This window comes from Eubalaena glacialis, chromosome 7 (assembly GCF_028564815.1).
Source record: "Eubalaena glacialis isolate mEubGla1 chromosome 7, mEubGla1.1.hap2.+ XY, whole genome shotgun sequence".
In the NCBI taxonomy this organism is placed as follows: domain Eukaryota; kingdom Metazoa; phylum Chordata; class Mammalia; order Artiodactyla; family Balaenidae; genus Eubalaena; species Eubalaena glacialis.
The window spans coordinates 26744539-26766575 of NC_083722.1; the positions used below are offsets into that span (position 1 = coordinate 26744539).

The 22037-nt window shown below is 39.4% G+C and overlaps 1 long non-coding RNA gene across 3 annotated transcripts in view; it reads right to left on the bottom strand.

The window, feature by feature from the left end:
* The window catches only part of LOC133094422 (uncharacterized), a 144094-nt gene that overhangs the window by 46404 nt on the left and 75653 nt on the right, over positions 1 to 22037 (bottom strand). For 2 of the 3 annotated variants that reach the window (XR_009701461.1, XR_009701462.1), the window contains one exon: positions 3798 to 3941. This is a non-coding gene — a long non-coding RNA (uncharacterized LOC133094422). Of the gene's footprint in view, positions 1 to 3797; positions 3942 to 8863; positions 8928 to 22037 lie in introns of those variants that run through there. The other variant, XR_009701463.1, reaches the window with a different exon arrangement.

Genomic DNA, 22037 nt, shown 5'->3' on the forward strand with positions numbered 1-22037 from the left:
TATAAAATTCAAAGTCCTTCTCATTGTACAAAATCTGTCCCCTGCTTACTGTCTGGCCTCTCCTCCTGCCTTCCTTCCCCTTACTCAGTCCTGTCCTGCCATACCAGCCTCTTGGTTCTTCCTAGGACCCCTCCAGTCCACTCCCACCCCAGGGCCTTTGCACCTGCTCTTCATTCTGTCTGGACCACCATGCCCCCCACAGCCGCATGGTCAGTCCCTCCCTCATTTTCTTCAGGTCTCTGCTTCCGTGTCATCAGAGAGGGCTTCCTTCACCACCTTAAAAAATACAGCATTCCTTTCACTTCCTACTGACCTTACTCTACAGTCTCCAAAACATTCATCACCTCACACTTCTGTTTATTGTCTCTCCAATCTAAAAGTGCAAGCTCCATGAGAGCTGGAATTCCATCGGTTCTATTCATTGCTATATCGATAGCACCATTACAGTGTCTGACCCAGAGTTAGTACCCACTAAGCATTTGCTGAATCAACCTCATAAAAAGAAAGGAGGCCTGGAGGTATTGATTTTAACCTTAAATATGTGAGCTCAGCAAGGGAGAAGAAGTTTACAGAGAAGAAGGCTGAAGATAGAACATTAAAACCTTTGAGAGGCTGCCAAAAATAGAGTCACTAGAACATTGCAAAGCTATGTTACACTTATCTTCCATGACATACTTCTATGCCAACCTACATACCAAAACCAACAATCTCCTAGGAGAGGAGATGGCACCTATTAAAATAATTGTGTGGGGAGGAAGAGTAATGGGAATGTCCAGCCTTTCTGTATATACCACATGCAGTGGGAGTCAGCTCACCAAAACTAGAAGAGAGAAGGCAGGGGTGGAATACGGCTAGTTTCAAAGAAAGCATTTGTGTGGTATTGGTAAAAAGAAAGATCTAAGAAGGGAAACCATTTATAATCTTGGGAATAAAGAAGCTCTATAAAAGCATAAATCCATTGTCAGAGTCTGAGGAAGAGATGGCCAGAAGATAAAGCACATTTAGAGATTTTTTTTTTTGGAGTCTAGTTGCTTTACAATGTTGTGTTAGTTTCTGCTGTACAGCAAAGTGAATCAGCTATATGTATACCTATATCCCCTCTTTGTTGGATTTCCTTCCCATTTAGGTCACCACAGAGCACTGAGTAGAGTTCCCTGTGTTACACAATCGGTTCTCATTATATTTTATACATAGTAGTGTATATGTCAATCCCAATCTCCCAATCCATCCCACCCCTCCTTCCCCCCTTGGTATCCATACGTTTGTTCTCCATGTCTGTGTCTCTGTTTCTGTTTTGCAAATAAGTTCATCTACACCATTTTTCTAGATTCCACATAAAAGCAATATTATATATTTGTTTTTCTCTTTCTGACTTACTTCACTCTGTATGACAGTGTCTAGGTCCATCCACAAGATTTTTTTTTTAAAAGAACGAAACAGATGCAGAAAAAAATTATGAATATTTGAGAAGTCTGAGTTTATAAGAAATTGTGTTGGCTTTGATGGTGGAAGAGGAATAGTAAATGTATATTTATATTATGTAAATAAATTTTATTTTAAAAAATCTCTGCAGATCTAATGAGAAGTACTTCTCATTAGAGTAAGAAAGTCTCCACAAACGTTTGGTATGAAGTCTTCTGATGACCATTTTATACCTCCAATCCTATTAGTATGATGCATTTTCAAATTCTTTATGCTGCTAAACCCAGTGCTGTATTATTATTAAACAAAATTTAGTTCCAACCTTAAACTTCCTTCAGATGTATTTACTGGCTGTTTAAATTCCCCATCTAGTATGTGCTGATAGTAAAAAGTTAGGAAGGAAGGCATCACTCATTCAAAGCAACAGTTTCCAGGGATTTAGAATAAGAGGAATTTTGGGGGTAGGGACTCACACGATTTAGAAGCTAAATTGTTAACCAAACTGCTGCCAACCAATGAGGGTTAGTCATGAAATGAATTAGAAAAGTCTAAAAACCATGAAACTGGCCAAAAAAAAAATCATTTTTAAAGAACTGGGAGGCAAGCTGGGAGGAAAATCATTTGAACTTTGGCATCAGGAGGGAAGCAAAAAAAATTACAGTCAGAGCTGAATTCACTCCAGTAATACTCTGTATTCTCTTCCTAATTCATGTGGTGAAACAGGGCAAAGGCTGGACCCGGTTCATTGTCACACCACCTTAGCATGGAGCCAGCCATTGAAGGGGAGGGTCCAGCTCCTGGGATTCCTCCCCAAGTACTGACTGCAAACAGTGTGCAAGTCATACACACACAGGCCTTTCCATAACACATCTACAGGCAAAGTACTAATACTCTCTCCCTTAAGTATTTAGATTTAAACATTTTGCAAAATCCTACACATGTCTGTGTATATACATAGCAGAGCTGAATTAACCGAGGGTTTGGATCTTTCTTCACTTAAGCATATCATTGCAGTTTTACATGCACCTGGAAATTCTGGTTTTGCAGGCTGCTCCTGGGATGATCAAATATGTCAATATGTCCATCTGGATCTTGGAATCATCCACAGAGACTACTGCATAAGTATAATTGAATTTTTCTGTATTTCCAAGTGGATGATAAAATTCCACTGCCCCTCCTTTCCCTTTCAAAGAAATACATTTTTTAAATGGAATAACTCCTCAGGAAGGTAGAAAGGGCAAGGAAAGGGAAAGAATTTAAACCAGTTTACCTGATTTTCTACTAACAAAGCTGGGCTCTTGTGAGTGAGGATAAAAAATGATATGAGTAGTAATTATGCGTGTGTTTTCGTTATCCACATTATTCCCATTCCTTGTTACAGATAACGTTTAGTTGGTGATTTACTGAACAAAATGGAGGATATCATAAACTGAGTTTATTCAAATTAATTTCTGAGAATTCACATCCTTTGATCTAGTGACTTGCCCACTGGCTGAAACAAAATTGAGCAAACCCCTCCCCCAAATGATCCAACATCAGAATGAGAGCAATACTTCATGCCAAGCCTGATAATCTGTGTGTCATTTCCACACAATTCCCTGAAAAGAGCACAGACTGAATCCCCATGAAACCAAGACATTCCATGGCTAAAGGATACTCCCTCATGAGATGAATTTGGCATCCCTCTCACACAGAAGTACCCCAGAGACTTCAAAACCTCATGGAACATAGCCCAGAGAACATAAGCAGGAAGCAAAATAGCGTGGAGTGTCTATGACCAAAATGAACGTTTGGTGGGTGAAAGCCTCACGTTCCATTCCTCCGATCACACCTTGGCAGGTCCTGTGTCAGCTGCTTGGGACTGGCTTGACTGCTTCCTCTCAACAGCTGTTTATTTCAAGAGGTGTCTTCTGCTTAAGACCCAACTGCATCCCATGCAACAGGGTAATACCTGTCTGACTGTGGTTTTGATCAGCTTGTTGAACGGGGACTTTTTTTTCCCATCCCATAATAATTATGGAGACAGCAGGGCAGTAGTTGAATGCAGTGCTAATATTTAGAATCATGCGAGAAGCTGATTAAGAATATGGATTCCTAGTACCCAGACCTACTTCATCAGAGTCTCAGGTGAGCCTTGGAATCTGGGTATTTAACCCTCATCCTAGGAGATGCTGATGACAAGCCAAGTTTGAGGAAGCTCAGGCAAACGGAAAACCTGTGGAACACCACTGGGGAGAGGCTGCACTTCATCTCTCCCTCTGCAGATGTGGCCTCCCTCTGTCCCTCTTCTCTGTCCTGTGAAACGGTGACAAGGCCGACTGCCTCCTTTCTCCCCCATCTCACTGGTATGTTGTATAGGCCAAAGAAACACTGACCTTAATTTTCTGGTCTGTGGATGGATTGGAGGGGACCAAGGCATGCACTTCTTGTCCTTACGCAGGACTGGGGGTTTGCCTCAGCAAACCCAGTGCCCAGCTCTGTGCTGCAGCCCTGTTCCCGTGTTTCTGGAGTGGCATAACCTGGGGCAGAGGGAGAGCAAGGGTGGGTAAATCTGGCAAATCTGTGAACAAGCTGAAGATGCAGTCTTGCTGGGCCTGAACACTCTTGACCCCCATCCTCCCTCCCAAGTTATGCCTCCTGAGAAATGATTAATTCTAAAGTAATCGAGAGTATGGTGTTGTCAGCCATCCAGAGTCATCAGAGATAAGCTCTGCCTTTTCAGAAAATATGGTAAAAAAAGAGACAGTCAAGACAGTCTTTTTTTTTTTTTTTTGGTCTGCACTTTGGAAACATGGTTAGTTATTCCAGAAAGCAAAATTTGGTCAAATGAAAATAAATAATAATGAATGCTTTCTCTCACAAATCTTCATGGCAGGTGCAAATGCTATCTCAGGATGAGAGAGATCCCTTACCTCATTCAGTCCAGAATACATTTTGAAAGCTCATGTGTATTTGAATATTCATGACAAGGGGGTGTGGTATTTTAACCCTTACCTGTTTCTACCATACTACCTGCCACAGGGCTGGGCACATAGTAAGAACTCAATAATACGAGTTGCCTAACTGATCCTTGAGATTTCTTCTAAGGAAGAAATAAGCCAAATGGACCTTGTTAATCATGCCACTGTACTCTGGAAACTGGAGAAGGCTGTTTAAATACAAAGAAACCAGATGCCACCTGACTCTTGCATTTTCTTGGGCTCTTGGACAAGCCCCAGAGGGCCATGCTGCCGCCATAGATATATTCTCTCATGAGTATTTATACCTCACAGACTCCAGCCAGCTAGGAGAATATTTATGCGGCCGTAAAAAACTTTAACAGAAAGCTGTTTGGTTCTAATAGTTTCAGGTATTTCTACACATCTTTACTCACCATGCGTCATGTTGAATTATACTGTGTTCAAAGTGTGACAGCAGCAGCCCGTAATGGGACTGACAGAACGGAACGGCCTGACACAGGAAGTGGAGGATCAGCAAGAGAATGGGGGAGGAGGGAGAAGAAAGGGAAAGAAGGGACTTTAAGAAGAAATATTTCTTTTGCATTTGGTTGTTTGATTTCCAGATTCAGAAGAAAATGAAGGATGTAAAGAGAAATTTATGTGGCTTCACCTGCCTTTTCCAGGAGAGAGATTCTGAGTCAGGGCTGCAACACTTACAGGTGGCACGGTGTAGTGGATCGGAACACAAATTCCTGTCACTTAAATCCCTGAGTGCAAATCCCAGCTTCACCGTGTTGTAGCTCTGAGATCCCGAAAAGTTACTTAACCTCCCTCTGTCTCAGTTTCCTTTTCTGTAAAATGGCGATGATAATAATAGTACTACATCATGGAAGTTAATATAAAAATTAAATTAATTAATATTTTAAGCACTTAGAACAGTATCTGACACACAGTAAGTGCTAAGTGAGGTATATGTGTACATACATTCCTATATTTATACATTTTTATATATATATATATATAAATATATATATATTTATATGTATGTGTACCTTTTTAAAATCAAGCCCCCATTGTATGCCCAGAATTGAATGTTGCAGTAGGGGGTACCAGTTTGGAATCTGATTTTGGTAGGTGTCATTCAAACTTTTCTTCAGAGAATAAGTTCTTTCTGAGCTTGGCTATATAACTTCTCTTAGGGTAAAATGACAAAGGTATGCAACTTTTACTAATAGATACTTGAGAAGCTGGTCACTATAATGTGCACTTTACCAGGATTCTCTGATTTCAGACTCACAACAACTCTATGAGGTTGGAACGAGTGTATGCAGTGCACAACTAAGGCACCTGAAGACAAGAGATGTTAAGTAACTTGCCCAAGGTCACACAGCTGGTGAATGATAAAGCTGAGATCTGGACCCAAATCCATCTGACTCTGAACTCAGGGCCCTTCATTTCTCCTTATAAGCCCTCAAATATATGTGTTAAAATGAATATAGTTGCAATTCTGCTCTAGCTCAAAGACTAGTAGTTTTGACTGTGTAGTTTAGATCTTAGCTGCTAGAGTGCCTGCATCATGCCAGGCACAAGCTGCAGGCAGCAAACTAAAGGAAAAATCCCCTTCCCCTGACAGGCAAACATTTCTCCAGAAGAACCAAGCCTACCACGGGTGAAATGTCCAGTGTGCTCCGGACATTTTTAAGCACTTTGTCTGTGCTGAGATGCTTTAGAATGCTTACTGCACTGGTCACTGTGATAAGCACTTTACAAGGATTCACTAATTTCAGCCTCACAACCACTTTATGAGGTTGGAATACATATCTCTAGTCTATAATGGATACAAATAACAGGTAATAATATTATTGTTATTGCCAGGCTACATTAAGGGGAAACTGAGACACACAGCTGCTTAGAAATGTATCCAAATAACATTGGAGCCAGTGTTTGAATCCGGCAATATGACTCCAGAATCTATATTCTGAACTACGTGCCATTCCACAAGATACGACCAAACAGCAAAGCCAGCACTCCAGACTGAAAATATCGCCGAAGTCATAAGTTTAAATAAGCAGGGACCTGGTCAAACAGACGGCAGAAAATTCAAGAAGGAAGAATGTTTTGGTAATTCATAAGTGGGGTCATCAGTTTTTTGCACCTTTATTTGTACTTCTGGCTTAGGTGGCAAGGAGGGCAGTAAAAAGCTTTCACACAATACAAGAGAAAAGTCTGTTTGTCTTGCTGCTGGAGTTCATAAACTTTGAACTTGTCATTCAATGTGAGTATGTGAAGCAGCTAGGAAAGAATAAATGTACTTATTACGTTATTATGATAGTGTTTTCAGATTGATTAAGCACTTAACGTTGCACACGTTCTCAACACTGCACATGATCTAAAGTAAAAACAGAGCTACATTTAGGGAGCTTCTGTTACAAAATCTTTCTGGGTGGATCTCCCATTTATATTTTGACCTCTGTAGCCTCCTTCCTCCACTTCCTCCTTTCTCCTTCCTGCAGAAAATCATCTAGGTTCCTTAAAATGACTTGCATGTCATCAGATATTAAAAGCTTAAATTCTAGGTTTCCAAGCTCAGTTTGCAAAGCACCTTTCCCCTTCCACTCAGCTGCCCCCAGAACATGCCCATCTTGACCTTCAAGAGAATGTTTTTTCCCTTTTGTGGGCCTGAACAAAGGCAGGGGCTGCTTAAGTAGTAACATAAGAGCATTTAGGAAAACAACTCTACTAACTAGAGAACATCTTGTTTAGTACTTAACACTGCACAATGAAGACACACTTCATCCTGGAGTTTGCTGGGTCTACTTTCTCCCCCATTTCCATCTGTTATTTGCCAGGGATACTGACAGCAACTCAGATGGCTAAGTGCTCATCCAGGGCTCCTAGATTACCGTACGTCTGTTAGCCCATGAGTTTTGATCAGTCACTCACAGATTCCATTTCTTTGATGCCTACAAAAGAGTTTCATGGGTTGGTCATATTTAGCATGCAAAGCAAAGCTCTGCTTTTTCCTCAAAAAAGAAAGTAAACTGCCCTATCTCTCCCTTCCAGTGGCATCTGGGGGTTCATGTTCCCCAGCACTATGTCATTATGACCCATCCCAAAAGTAGTGTATCGAAATTAAATTTCCTTTATGTAATGTTTATTTGTGTATAGATTTATAGATCTATAAACTTATAGATCATTATGTAAGATACACACACACACACACACACACACACACACACGCACCAGAGAACTGGAAGGCTAGTCACCAAAATGCTCACTGTATGCTCAATGCGGTCCTTTTTAGATGGTGGGGTTATGAACGATTTTAAAATTCATTTTGTGTAACAATATTTTCTAAATTTTCTACTACCTCTTACGCAACAAACTAAAAGTCTTTTTAAAATGTAAATTAAATACCTAGTCTTTCACATGTTTCTAGGAAAGGTACAAAAATGAACAGAGAAATTGAGACATTTCCCCAGGTCAATTCAAGACCTTGATAAACTAGAAAGCCAGGTCAAAAGTAGTCCAGTCTTGGTTGAATCCAGCCATTTCCTGCTCTTTTCCTATGAGTGCATGTGTCATTGAGAAATTCATCTAGCTGTGCTGTTCCGTAGGTAGCCACTAGTCACATGTAGTATTTGACTTAAAATTTTATTTAATTAAACACAATTAAAATTCAAAATTCAATTCCTCAGTCGCACAAGCATACATTTCAAGTTCTCAAGATGCATGTGGCTGACAACTGGACGGCACAGAAAGAGAAAATTCCATCATTACAGGAAGATTTATTAGCACTGACCTAGCAGCTCAGCTGATAACTCAGCACAATGTCCCCATCAGCTATGAGTGAACCTGCAGAGGGAAGGCCTTCACACATTCATAGGAAATAGGAGAACAGGACTCTAGTTATTCCTGTTTCCCCCCCACACGCTGCATCTGGTTCAGAGACAGTGACTAGGAATGTCCCCAGGAGACTATGTGAATAGTACAGGGTTGGGCCAAAGACCCCAATCTGAAGAGTCTCTGGGAGTCATATCACTTGAATAGAAAATAGGAGTCATGGACGTCCCAGTGGAAGTCGAGGCGAACTGCCAATGCCAGATGGCAAATGGCCTTCTGAGCAGCTTAGACACTTATCAGAGGCACACAACAGTGGACGCCCATCTCTATCCATGTTGCCGAAAGCAAACACGTTTGCAAGCATCAGGAACAGCACACAGCACTGGCAATGTGCTTAAGCACGGGACACGTAAACAACTTCAGTGGTTGCTACGCCACAGAGATGAGAAGAGTATAACTCTCCGAGCTTAGAGGAGACCACACTTAGAATTTAGTAACTGGAGCGCAGCTTACTTTACATCATGTATCCTTGACTTGTCATTTAGATTCTTGCTTCACAAAGTGTGATCATGGGACCAGCAACACCAGCATCACCTGGAAACTTCTTAGAAATGTAGAATCTCATGCCCGACTCCAGACCTACTGAGTCAGAAACTCACCTTGATAAACTCCCCCAGGTGATTCATGTGCACATTGAAGACTGAAGGTCACTGACTTCTCTCCTCACTCTACTTTCAATTTCTAGAATGTAGAGGGGACAGATATTTCAACCAAACTTTGTGCAGTACCCAGACCTGGAAAATAGCATGGGGTTTAATAAACACTTATTGATTAATTGAAAACCTGAGAACTGGCTTTCAAAATAGAGAAGCCAGTGTCCTTTAATGTATTGTCAAAAATACACTTAAGAAATCATGTGAGCATTTTAGTGTTTCCCTTTGGTTTAAAATACAAGAAGTAGAGATTATCATATAGTAATACTAATAAGCAAATAATAAGCCATGCAAGATTCCTTTGTTCCTTACATTGCCTTCTATGAGGGCAATCATTTTTAAAAGCTTTTATTGGATAGTTTGAACAGAATCATGCCCTAATTATAGTCTTCCTTTTATTTGCCACTGAGAGGAAATGCACCAGATGAAGCTGTTTGAGACTCTGTGGTTTGTTCGGCTGTATTAAATGCTTCTAACCGCTGACTTTTATCGTTCTTAACAAGTCAAGACCAGACTGAATGTCTTTGAGGATAATTGTTTTTATTCATTTCCCTTCTGTATTGCTAAAATGGAGGCAGTACGTAAATTAAGGAAGGAGATGTGGATTCAGATTTGCCCTAGATCTCTGCTAGTTCTCAGAAAGAGGCAAAGCCAAATCTCCCCTGTTTAGGTTACTGCATGGCTCTGTGATCAGGGGTTTCTCCTGCAAAATGGACGGTTTCTTGATTTTTCAAGGTGGTCTCTATGCCACCATTAACCTGACTTGTGCACAAAATCCATTTTTTAAAAACTCCGCGTTGATTATATCAATGCTCCCAACATTATGTTCTTATCAATGTACTTGGCAATGCAACAAGTAGGCTTATATCATGGAAATTACTGAAGGCCAGGGCTCAGACTTTCTGGATCTTGGTCTCAATTCTACCGTTTATTTGCCGTGTGACCTTGGGATAAAGAAATAAAGCCAAGGTTCTCAAATGGAGGTGATTCCCACCCGGGATCATCTGGCGATGTCTGGAGACATTTTTGATTGTCACAGCTTGGAGGCGCTACTGGTATCTAGTGCATAAAGGCCAGGAATGGTGCTAAACATCTATAATGCACAGGGTAGTCCCCACAACAAAGAATTATCTGGCTTAAAATGCCAATAGTACAAGGTAGAGAAACACTGGATGTAAAGAGCATATTATTGTTGCCATCATTCAGTAATGGTGTGGTCAAACAAAAACCACAGCCTACAAAAGCACCAAAGACTTTGAACTACAGAATCCCCAGAATGATAAACATGGATCCCCTGGTTCTTACTTCATGCTTAGCACTGTTTTAGGTTCTGTGGAAACACACAAAAGTGTAAGGCATGGCTTTTTACTTATTCCTTCAGAAACTAGAAGCTAGAATAAACCATCAAGGTCTAATAGAATAATTCCTCATTGATCCATTCCAGTAATTTTTTGCTGCCTCTCTACATGGTGCCCAGTCTAATTACAGGATGACTCCCCATTCCCCTGGGATGCCACTTTTCATTCTCATTCACTTCCTTGTTCTGAAGGAACAGCAATTTCCCACTGAATGGTTATTAGCCTTTTTCCCTTTAAGAGACTAAGAAGGAAGAAAAGCCCACAGGATAATTTTAAAAGTTGTTGCTCCAGTTTTTCTCCAACTTTAGAAATCTCTGTTGGCTTTTAATTAAGAACTTGCATTTAGACTGTGAGATGAACCAGATTTGAAGGATTGTTTTTTTCTCTCTTATAATGAAATGGCACTCGTTTCCCTAGGAGGGGTTTTCCCTAGATTCTTACTGTTCTACTAAAGATGATTTACCCGGGCATCTGTGGAGGTAGCTGACTCTTTGATTGGAGAGGGAGGCCGGGGTAGACACACTGTGCCTTCCCTCTGAGAAACTAGGAAATAAACACCCTCAGGACATTGAGCTGAAATCCTCACAAATTCCAGTGTGGAATGGCTTGGAGATGGGGGTCAGTTAGAGTCCCAAAGAGTGGCAGTAGGGACTCTATGACATAAGTTCCAGAAATCTGCCGTGAATGTGACTGAATCCAGCAGCTGTCTCAGACACCTGCAATGCACATGTCAGCCTACTTCCTCTCCTCATTCAGCCTTGAGGAGCAGGCATATTCAGAAGGACTCAGTGCTAAGATATACACATATACCCAATTCTTGGGCACCCATGTGTCGAGGCTCCTAAATCCTAATTCTTTTTTCTGAGCCATTTGGCTAAGGATCAAGGTAAAAATGATGATTTTCTTTATAGAAGGAAGCACTGTATAATGAGGACAAGATATTTGCATATTCCCAAAATATCTCCCCCCAAAATATTAATTACAAAAAGGAAAAGAATGGATAAACCTGGCAGACATTACTTTAACCAAGAGATCAAGGTCAACATCACCAGTAATAAAACACATCAATATCTTGTGCCTTTCCTACGATGAACAGGGAAGGGCACTGCTTCCTTTCAGTGGTACTCTTGACCGCAAATATTTAACCTCAGTCTACGCATGAGTAAGTCATCAGACAAACTCAAACTGAGGGACCTTCTACAAAATAATCAATACTCTCCAAAAGTGTCAAAGTCGTAGAATACAAGGAAAGACTGAGGAACTGTCACAAATCAGAGGAGACACAGATATGACTACTAAACGCAGGAATCCTGGACAGGATCCCGGACTGGAAAAGAGGACATTGTGGGAGAGCAGTGAAATAAGGTCTGTAGATAAGCCAAGATAAGCCAAGAGTCTTGTATTGTACCACTGTTATTCTCCTAGTTTTCTTACCTGTCCTATGGTTATAGGATTATAACATTAATGTTAGGAGAGGTGGCATGAAGGGTACTCAAGAACTCTCTGTACTATTTCTGCAGCTTCAACTGTAAAATTATTTCAAAATAAAAAATTTAAAATAATAGACAAAACTGCTTACAAATAACCTTGGAACAACATAGGCAATGGAAAGGCATAAGTTGATGATTTGCTTTATTAATGCTGAGATACAAACAAATCAGCCTTTCTAGAAAGGTAGAAAGTGGAAATAATGTAAAAAAGAAAGATATTGTGTAGAACGAGACGTATCCATGCTGGAGTAACCGAAATTGATGCAGAAATTTACTTCTGAACCAGAAGAACACAGAGATTTAAAAATTTTATCTCAGAATGAAACAGCCCACTGAGAAACTCTCCTTCTAAATCCAAGCAGATTTTTTTGCCCAAACAAGCCCTATGCCTCTATGATCACCAGGTAATACAGAATCTTAGACACACTCAATTATTTATCAACTAGTTTATCATCTTATGATTGAGTTGTAAGAGTTCTTTATATATTCCGGATACAAGCTCTTTATCAGATGTGTTTTGGAAATACCTTCTTCCATTCTATGGCTTATTAATTTTATTAACAGTGTCTTTTTTTTTTTTTTTAATTTTTGGCTGCATTGGGTCTTGCTGCACGTGGACTTTCCCTAGTTGCGAGCAGGGGCTACTCTTCATCTTCGTTGCAGTTCGTGGGCTTCTCATTGCAGTGGCTTCTCTTGTTGCAGACCACGGGCTCTAGGCGCGCGGACTTCAGTAGTTGTGACACGCGGGCTCAGTAGTTGTGGCTTGCGGGCTCTAGAGTGCAGGTTCAGTAGTTGTGGCACACAGGCTTAGTTGTTCCACGCGATGTGGGATCTTCCCAGACCAGGGATCAAACCTGTGTCCCCTGCATTGGCAGACGTATTCTTAACCACTGTGCCACCAGGAAAGTCCCAACAGTGTCTTTTAAAGAGTAAAATTTTAAAATTTTAACAAAGTCTGCTTATCAATTTTCTTTTATGATTCATGTTTTTTGTTTGCTACCTAAGAAATCTTTATCTGACCCAAGGTCACAAAAATTTTCCCTTACATTTCCTTCTAGGTATTTTAAAGTTTTAACTCTTACTTTTAACTCTATGCCTCATTTCCAGTTAATTTTTATGTCTGGTATGAGGTAATAGTTGAGGTTTTTTTGTTTTTTTGTTTTTTTTTGTATATGGATATCCAGTTGTTCCAGAGCCACTTGTTGAAAAGACTGTCCTTTCCCCATTTTATTATCCCTAAGTATTTTATTTTTATGCTATTGTAAGTGAATTTCAGTTTCCAATTGTTTGTAGCTAATGTAGATAAAACTTCAGTTTGGAAAATAGACAGAAACCTACAAAAAAAGCACTAGCTTTTTTTAAAAGTGACTCTAGCAAAGCTCTAATCTATTTTCCAGACTTCAACTAATCCTTTTTAAATGTCATTAGAATTTTTAATTATAAAAGTAATACATGTTAATTATGACAGATCAAAAATAGCAAAAGTGAATAAAGGAAATATTCATAATCTTTCTCCATCTCACCCTTACTCCTTCCTGCCCGAAGTAACCAGTGTTAACACACATTTCTTATGCTTCCACTTTCAAACAAATAGTTATATTTTCAATACCTGGGGGTGGGAGGGTCAGATGTAGTCAATGACAGGAGAAAATGCAGAATTAGCCTGGCAGACTTCCTGACTTTTTTCCTAAAAAATCTAGGCCTTGGGAGAAAATAGAGAGTTGGCAAAGAAAGCAAATATGCAAAGAGAGTTTTCAGGAAGAAACAGAGTGTCTGAAAGAAGCAAAGGGAAAGCTTGGTCTTCAAAAAAGAGAAAAAAAATTTTCTTACTGACCTGGGGAAAGGAGACAGATCTATGGCCCCAGAGGAGTGAAAAACAAGGGATGTAAGACCTTCAAGAAAAGTAGCATCTTTAAAAATGTAGAGATGGCAAATACTGGAAGCCCTGAAAAACTTCCCATGTCCCAACTCTAGTATGAAAACAACAACACTCAAACCTAAAGTCACTGTGCAGAAAAAGCAAATGCACAACTGAGATGGAACCTGTTTGGAAAGAGGGTCAATGGCCAGAGGTGGCCACCAGCCAAGGCCTGTAATCACCTTTGGTTCTACTCAAGACCTATTAACCTTGACATAGGGAACACATAAGAACGACCAAGTTGGAATTTCCCACCAGAGAAGATGAATCAAAACCAAACTGCTGGGCTTCCCTGGTGGCGCAGTGGTTGAGAATCTCCCTGCCAATGCAGGGGACACGGGTTCGAGCCCTGGTCTGGGAAGATCCCACATGCCGCGGAGCAACTAGGCCCGTGAGCCACAACTACTGAGCCTGCGCGTCTGGAGCCTGTGCTCCGCAACAAGAGAGGCCGCGATAATGAGAGGCCGGCGCACCGCGATGAAGAGTGGCCCCCGCTTGCCGCAACTAGAGAAAGCCCTCACACAGAAACGAGGACCCAACACAGCCAAAAATAAATAAATAAAAAAATAAAAAATAAAAAATAAAAATAAAGGAATTCCTTTAAAAAAAAAAAGTAAAATAAATATCCTTTAAAAAAAAAAATAACCAAACTGCTTTTAAAGTATAGAATGTGACATTTCATATTTTATGCATCTATTTTGAAGGCCCTGGAAATAAAGTTTTCTCCAGAATAGGGACCATGACCCATTTACTGAAACTCTTAGATGGATGATGAATTAGGAATCTGTGAATGGTCCTAAAATAAGGAAATCTGAATTCTAATCTCACTTCTGCTTTAAATATACCATGTAGCTTTGAGATAATCTCCCTTCCTCAACTTTTCCATATGTAAAAAATTAATTTCTTTAAATTTGCCCTCTAAATAAACCTGAATTACTTGAAATTTCCTCTATTAAAAACTACCAACATATTGCAATATAACAAAAATATAGAATAACCACTAGGTAATGAAATGCACGGTAAAAATGTAATGAAGTCATTCAGATACCATTTATACAGCAACTTTGGTTCTGCAATCACTGTAGAGACTTGGACCAAGAAACACTTCCTGACCTGATCTAGCGCATGGCACTCCATTCTTTGGACAGGCAGCCCCTCAAACACCAGTTGTTGCTCGTGGCTTACAAACCATTCTTATAAACTTGCTTCTCTCAAACCCATAGGAGATTAGAAGCAGCAAACTAAAGGCTGGGAAAGGAAATCTAGAGATTAAGAGCAAAAATAAGGGTAATATCAAAAACAGCTAAAGAGAGTAAACCTAAGGAACAGGTATAATCACTCTAAATCATGTTGCCCTGAGACCAGTAGTTTGACATATATCAATTCATAATGACTACATTCACCAGTTTGGAAATGAAAGGGACCTTGAAATTTATCTAATTCAATGTGCTCACTGTTGCTCAACTAAGATGGTCTATCTCTGTCTCTCTCTCCCTCTCTCTTTTACGCCATCCCTCACACACACACCTACTTTGTGATTGAGGTGGAATGAGAACCTTAGTCCTACTTCACTACTCTGGCAGTGGATTTTGAATAATCCATAAAAGATTACATTTCTTGAAGTATATTCTATATCATAAGCAAGATAAATTATCATCTGATAATTTATTTTTGAAAAAGAAGCCTCCAATTTGGTTAAAATTTTAAATAGTCTTGTGTTTATCAGGAAAAACATGTTGTTGAACATCTCATTTCCCAACAGAGTTATATAAATTACAAATGATGGTGCATTTATGCCTATGTACAACTACATGTGTCTGTGTATTTGTGTATGTGTTTTAGGAAGCACCCAGCTTATTCAAGCTCTCTAGAGTCATTTTGTGTGTCTTCACACAACTCCACATTAGAGACATCTCACAGGTAGCTTGAAATCAGCCATGGTGGAAATATTTACACCACAAAAATCAGCCACCGCTACAAATTAGAACTTTTTTTTCCCCAGAAAGCTGGTTGTGAACCATTTACCAACATACTACTTGATAAACCTATACATCTATTCCTTGAAAGAAAATGTAGTCTTAACGAATACATGTCAAAGTTACTGAAAGCATGCAGGGTAAAATCGTATCATCAATTTTTTACTGTTGATACTTTAAGAATTTTATTTGTTTTCACAGACATTTAAATTGGTTGGGTTTTTTTTAATTTTGAGAAGAATCAAGGCCTTTTTCTATTACCAACATCTTACTATATAGTTAATAAGATGAGTAGGAAGGGGGAAAATATATATTAGTCTGTTCAGATTTGCCAAGCAGTAGTTTCATATGATGTGAGCAGAAGACCAAGGTCCCAGTTCTATGGTTTGCTGTGTGATGAGACACAGAGCATATGACAACCACGTCTCATATTCTATGTGCAGTCCTAAAGAGCTAAAAACAATTTTTAATGTTTCTTTATGAATTTGAGAGGTCTCATGCTGTAAGAACAGAGTACAAATACAGTACCACATGACAAGAGCCCAGAAGTTTCAGACCTAACTTCATGAAGTATATATAATATTTACAAGTCCTAAATATATTATGGCCAATTACTTTTGCTTTTACAAAATCCTTCTGAAATAAATGTGGTTCTCTTGTGAGTGACTTCAGTCAGCTTTTTCATGGTTAAAAGGGGGTTCTTTGACATAGTGACCAAAAGCATTGTTGGTGTATTATATGTGATAATCAGATAGCTCCCCAGCTCTCATATACCCACCTTATAAAATGGAATACAAGTCTTACTAAATCTTTATTAAAAGAGACCAAGGGGGCTTCCCTGGTGGCGCAGTGGTTGAGAATCTGCCTGCTAATGCAGGGGACACGGGTTCGAGCCCTGGTCTGGGAAGATCCCACATGCCGCGGAGCAACTAGGCCTGTGAGCCACAACTACTGAGCCTGCGCGTCTGGAGCCTGTGTTCCACAACAAGAGAGGCCACGACAGTGAGAGGCCCGCGCACCGCGATGAAGAGTGGCCCCCGCTTGCCGCAACTAGAGAAAGCCCTCGCACAGAAACGAAGACCCAACATAGCCAAAAACAAATAAATAAATAAATTAAAAAAAACAGACCAAAAGTCAGTTGGCAGAATACCAGTGAGAGTTTTAAAATTGATAATATAAAGTGGTTTGGTTTTATACACCCGGACTACTCTTTCCTTTTCAACAGCTTTATCAAGATATAGTTCACATACCACACATTTCATTCATTTAAAGTGTACAATTCAGTAGCTTTTAGTTATTCACAGAGTTGTGTACTCATCACCACAATCGATCGTAGAACATTTTCATTATCCCCCAAAAAACCCTGCACCCCTTAGCCATCACCTCCTGGTCCCCTAGTCCCACTCCCAGATCTAGGCAACCACTAACTTACTTTATTCAATTTGCCTATTCTGGACATTTCATATAAATGGAACCATACAATATGTGGTGCATTGTGACTGGCTTCTTTCACTTAGCATAAGATTTTCAAGGTTCACCCATGGTGTAGCATGTATCAGTGCTACATTTCTTTATATTGCCAAGTAGTATTCCATTATATAGATATATCACATTTTGTTTATACACTCATCAGTCAATGGACATTGTGTTGTCTCTATTTTTTGGCTCTTATGCATAAAACCTCTATCAATATTCTGTAGAAGTTTTTGTGTGGACATATGTTTTCACGTTTCTTTGGGCCTATACTTGGGAGTAGAATTACTGGGTCATACGATAACTATGTTTAACCATTTGTGGAACTGCCAGATTGTTTTCTAAAGCAGCTGCACCACTGTATATTCCCACTTCAGGCAACATTCTTTACTCAGACTTAATACCTAGGAAAATGTATACTATAGAATCCCACTTAAACCCAAACAATCCAGTCAATTAATATTTTATTTTCTTTATTCTGCCCATTCACATGTAAGTTTCTCATGAGTAAAGACAGAATATAGGCAAGTAAGCTACCATGCCACTAGCAAGACTATTCAATTCTAGTGCTTTTGGCTTGCTGGTCTTTGAAATACTCAACATTTTAAAAGCAGTTCTTAAGTTTCAATTAAGGAGAATTTTTGTGGTGGTAATTACCACAAAGCTAGATGTTACCAAGACAAACTCATACAGAATGGCTATAGCTAGGTCAAGGGACCTCATTTTAGTGGGTTCCTTCCTCAACGTATGTATTTAGAGGACACAAAAAGCTAGTCCCAACTGTTTATAGGACCACAGTCAATTAAACCTTCGTAATGTTAGGCTCTCTTGATCTATTTTCAGTGAATGAATTTGAGAAGGTCATACTTTAAGAGATAGGCCAGCAAACCAAAACTCACATTAAACAGAAGAATTCCTTTGATATACCAACGTTATCTACTTCTGTTTTGGAAGAAGTCAGAGCTGCATTAATGACTATGTGTTTCCGAGAAGTGGCGGCATCTCACGTCATCTTGCTAATCTGTTCAGTTATTTATTTTCCCCACATACATGTACCACTAACAGTAATTATTCAGGGGCAAATTACATGAACAAGTTACAAAAAAAAATTCCAAAAGATTTTACAAAAAAAGAGAACTGGCTTTTATTTTCTTTTGGAAAAGCCAAGTTTGTCCACTAATATTTGCTTTCTTCGAATATCTCAGGGCCAGAAGGAATGACTGGCTTAGAGAACAGTAAAGTTGGACTCCCCAGAACTTTGTTGAGGCCACTTTATAACTGTTCTTGTCTCCATCTGCTTTAACCTCCCTAGTAGACTGAAGGTCTGTAAGTACAGCACTTGGTTTTCTCTTCTTGTAACCTTCCCAAAATGACTTGCATCCAATGAGAGCTTCATAAATTATTTATAAATGAAAGAATTGATATGGTCAAGAGGAATATGACAATATTAAAAACGCAAGTCCTTTTTAATTTGCACCGGGGCAACATGGCTGCCCAACTAAAAGGCATTCTTAGTAAAGTACACGGATCCTGTTTTTGTCAGAAGCTCACCTCACATCTCTGAAATTATGCCACATTCAGAGAGCAACACACCAGCCCCACAAACCACTGCCACATTATGGTACCTAAACAGGAAATGAGGAGCATAGGTACCACTGAATTTATAGGAGACAAATTTGGGTGGCATCAAAGCAAAAGTCTTCATTTATCATTTATTCAACTTCTTGACACCAACATCATTACATGTCAAAATTTCTGGCAATGTTTCAGTGGCCAGGAATGCTTTAAAAAAAAAGTTTTTCCTGTTTGGAAACCTACCTCTTACAAGAGTTGGATGAAAACTGGCCACACAAGTACTTCTTCTAAAGCCTTAGCCTGCCATGAAGTGCCACTTTAAGCAGATTCTCTCTAGTCCAGCAGAATTCTTGAACAATGCAGAGGGGTAAGGAATCAAACCCAATACTGATCTTCCTAATTAATTTCAGAAGCATTCTTTGTACTTGTCTTCAGTATTTTTAAAACATGAATCTCCTATACGATGATTCCTACACTGTTTGGAAATCTGCTACATATATGGGAAATCACCTCACGAACACACACTAAGTGTAATCACCATCATATGGGCCCTAGCCAAGGATGTTATCTTTATCTTTATTAGGGAGATAAATTTCCTGTTTAAGTAGGGGGTACCTAAAAGGTACTTCCTTCTGAACTGCCATTGGATTATAATGGCTTTCAAATTCCCTAAGAAATACAATAGAAACGTAAATGATAGGTAGTGAAACGGAGAGAACATAGTCAGGAAGACTGTATTCAAATCTCAGTTCTGTCTTTTACAAACTATTATATGGCCTTAATTTTAATTCCATCTGAGCCTCAGTTTCCTTACTTGTGAAATATAATTACCACCCTCTGTTTTGGGAGTAGTATTAAGAAATAAATGAGAGTACATACCTGGCACATAACATATGTCAGATTAAATGTCCATTCTTTTCCCTTCCCCTTCCCTGGTTATAACACTAAGGGCCATAGTTCATAAAATCAATGTGTGCATTAAGAGGATTATACAAGGGACTGTGGCTGCTCTACAGAATCACTGACATAAGTAGGTTCCATTTATCCATGAAGTTGAGTGTAAACAGGAACTAAAGTAAAAACTGTAAAATCACCCAAACCTCCCACACATTCCCCAAGCATATTCATGTTTTCTAATCTCTTTTTGTAGTAAAAGAAGAAAAAAGTCAAATGCCTTTCATTTATACTACTGATGTTCTAACTTCCCTTCACCACCAGCGACTTTCAGGCAAGTTTCCACGTCTGCAGGATTTGTAGTACAAGCACTACTCCCCTGTAAATGTTGCACTGAAGATGGATTTCGTGGAGTACTTTTCTATTTGGAAAGAGTACACTCTGGGAGGAGCGTGGCCCATCTTCCTCAGATACAGTCCCAGGACCTGAGTTTAACTTGAAGAAGTCTCTGCTCGCTGGAACTTCCTTCAGTCTCCATCTTTTGCCCTCCTCTCCTCCTGCCTTCCTGTCCCTTTCTCTGGTCCGAGATTAACAGGCACCAGGGTCTCAAGGCTCATTTTTAATATGCATCACTCTCCTCTTGGCCATAGCATCACCGAGTGTTCTAGCATGACAATCCCAGGGTCCTCATGCTATCATCATTCTCCAAACAGGCTGCTGATAGTCTTCTGTCCAGAGTTTTGCTCTTTGAACCCTCTAAAAACCAGGATATTTGAAAGCATAGGTACAGAATAGTGAGCTCAAAATGTTATTCAAAGTTGTTAGGTGGTGTTGAATGAAGCATTCTTTGAGGGGTGGGAGAAAGTGCTTGAAAGAGAGGCATCAGGAAACCCCAGCCTGTTAGGTTTTAGCATGTATAACTCTCAAAACAGATACATGTTTCTGTAATGAAGAGTACACTCTACACGTTATCAGGAGAATTACTGATACTGACACTGATTAAAGAGCTCAGAGAGCGATCAAAGTGAGAAAACAAAAAGTGTAAAGTTATGCTCTATTTTGCCAAGTATTATTAATTGCATGTATTTTTTTTTTAATTAGTTTTCTTTTTATTTATTTTTTTATGTATTTTTATATTTATTTTTGGCTGTGTTGGGTCTTCGTTTCTGTGCGAGGGCTTTCTCTAGTTGCGGCGAGCGGGGGCCACTCTTCATCGCGATGCGCGGGCCTCTCACTATCGCGGCCTCTTTTGTTGCGGAGCACAGGCTCCAGACGCGCAGGCTCAGTAGTTGTGGCTCACGGGCCTAGTTGCTCTGCGGCATGTGGGATCTTCCCAGACCAGGGCTCGAACCCGTGTCCCCTGCATTGGCAGGCAGATTCTCAACCACTGCGCCACCAGGGAAGCCCAATTGCATGTATTTTTAAAATACCTCATTCTTTATGCCTAATCGCCGTTGAGATTAAGAAATAATATGTAAATCATTAAATGCTTCAGATTAATTTCTATAAATTTTGCTGGACTAGAATATGTCTGTCAACCCTCTTAGAATCTTTTTCCCATGACACGTTAATCTGTGGTATACTTGCTTCCTCACAACTTTAAAAGCATAAAGGAAGATTGTATATAACTAGGTATATATTTCATGAGCCATTAATAATTGAGATGACTAATGGCTTGATTACATAAGTTAACTAATAAATTTCCATATTTATTTGAATTCATCTACTAGAATTATATATTCATTTATTTTCTCTGCATATATTCTTAGCATATGAAATAGGAATATAAATGAAACAATACAAATAAACGCAACTATCTTTAAATGCACTAAGTCACAAAAAAGAATGAATCCAAAGTTCGTCAAGCTTTTAGTGCAGCTCTATTTTAATATATTCAATGGTACTTATAGTTGACACTGGCATGTTCTTCCACCATGTTTTGCATAAAGGAAAAGAAAAATCACCTTGAACGCAAGATTAAATTGTAAACTTGAAGAGGCTATGCACACAGTTGCAAATACCCTACTGATGATTTCTCATCTAAAACTACCAGCTTTTTCCACCACTGTACCTCCTTCTTGTCATCAGCTTCTTAAATGACCAGAAAAGCGTGCATCATGATCACCACACACACACACACACACACACACACACAGAGAGAAAATAAAGGTTCTTTTTTTTTTTTTTTCCGAAGGGCATGGGGAGAGTGAGTTTTTCATTCTTTAACCAAAGTGGGGGAAAGGAAAGGAAAAAAGAAACAAAAAAATCTTGTTTTTATTACTATTACACATAACATAAAGCAAGGGAGATACTTTAGCCCTGAATTATCTAGAAATCGGCCATACTGCTTTGTTCTTCTCTCTTTACCTTGGTATGTATGTCTTTCTCTGCCCCCTCTCCCATTCCACATTAATTCTCCAGCAGCTCATTACATAT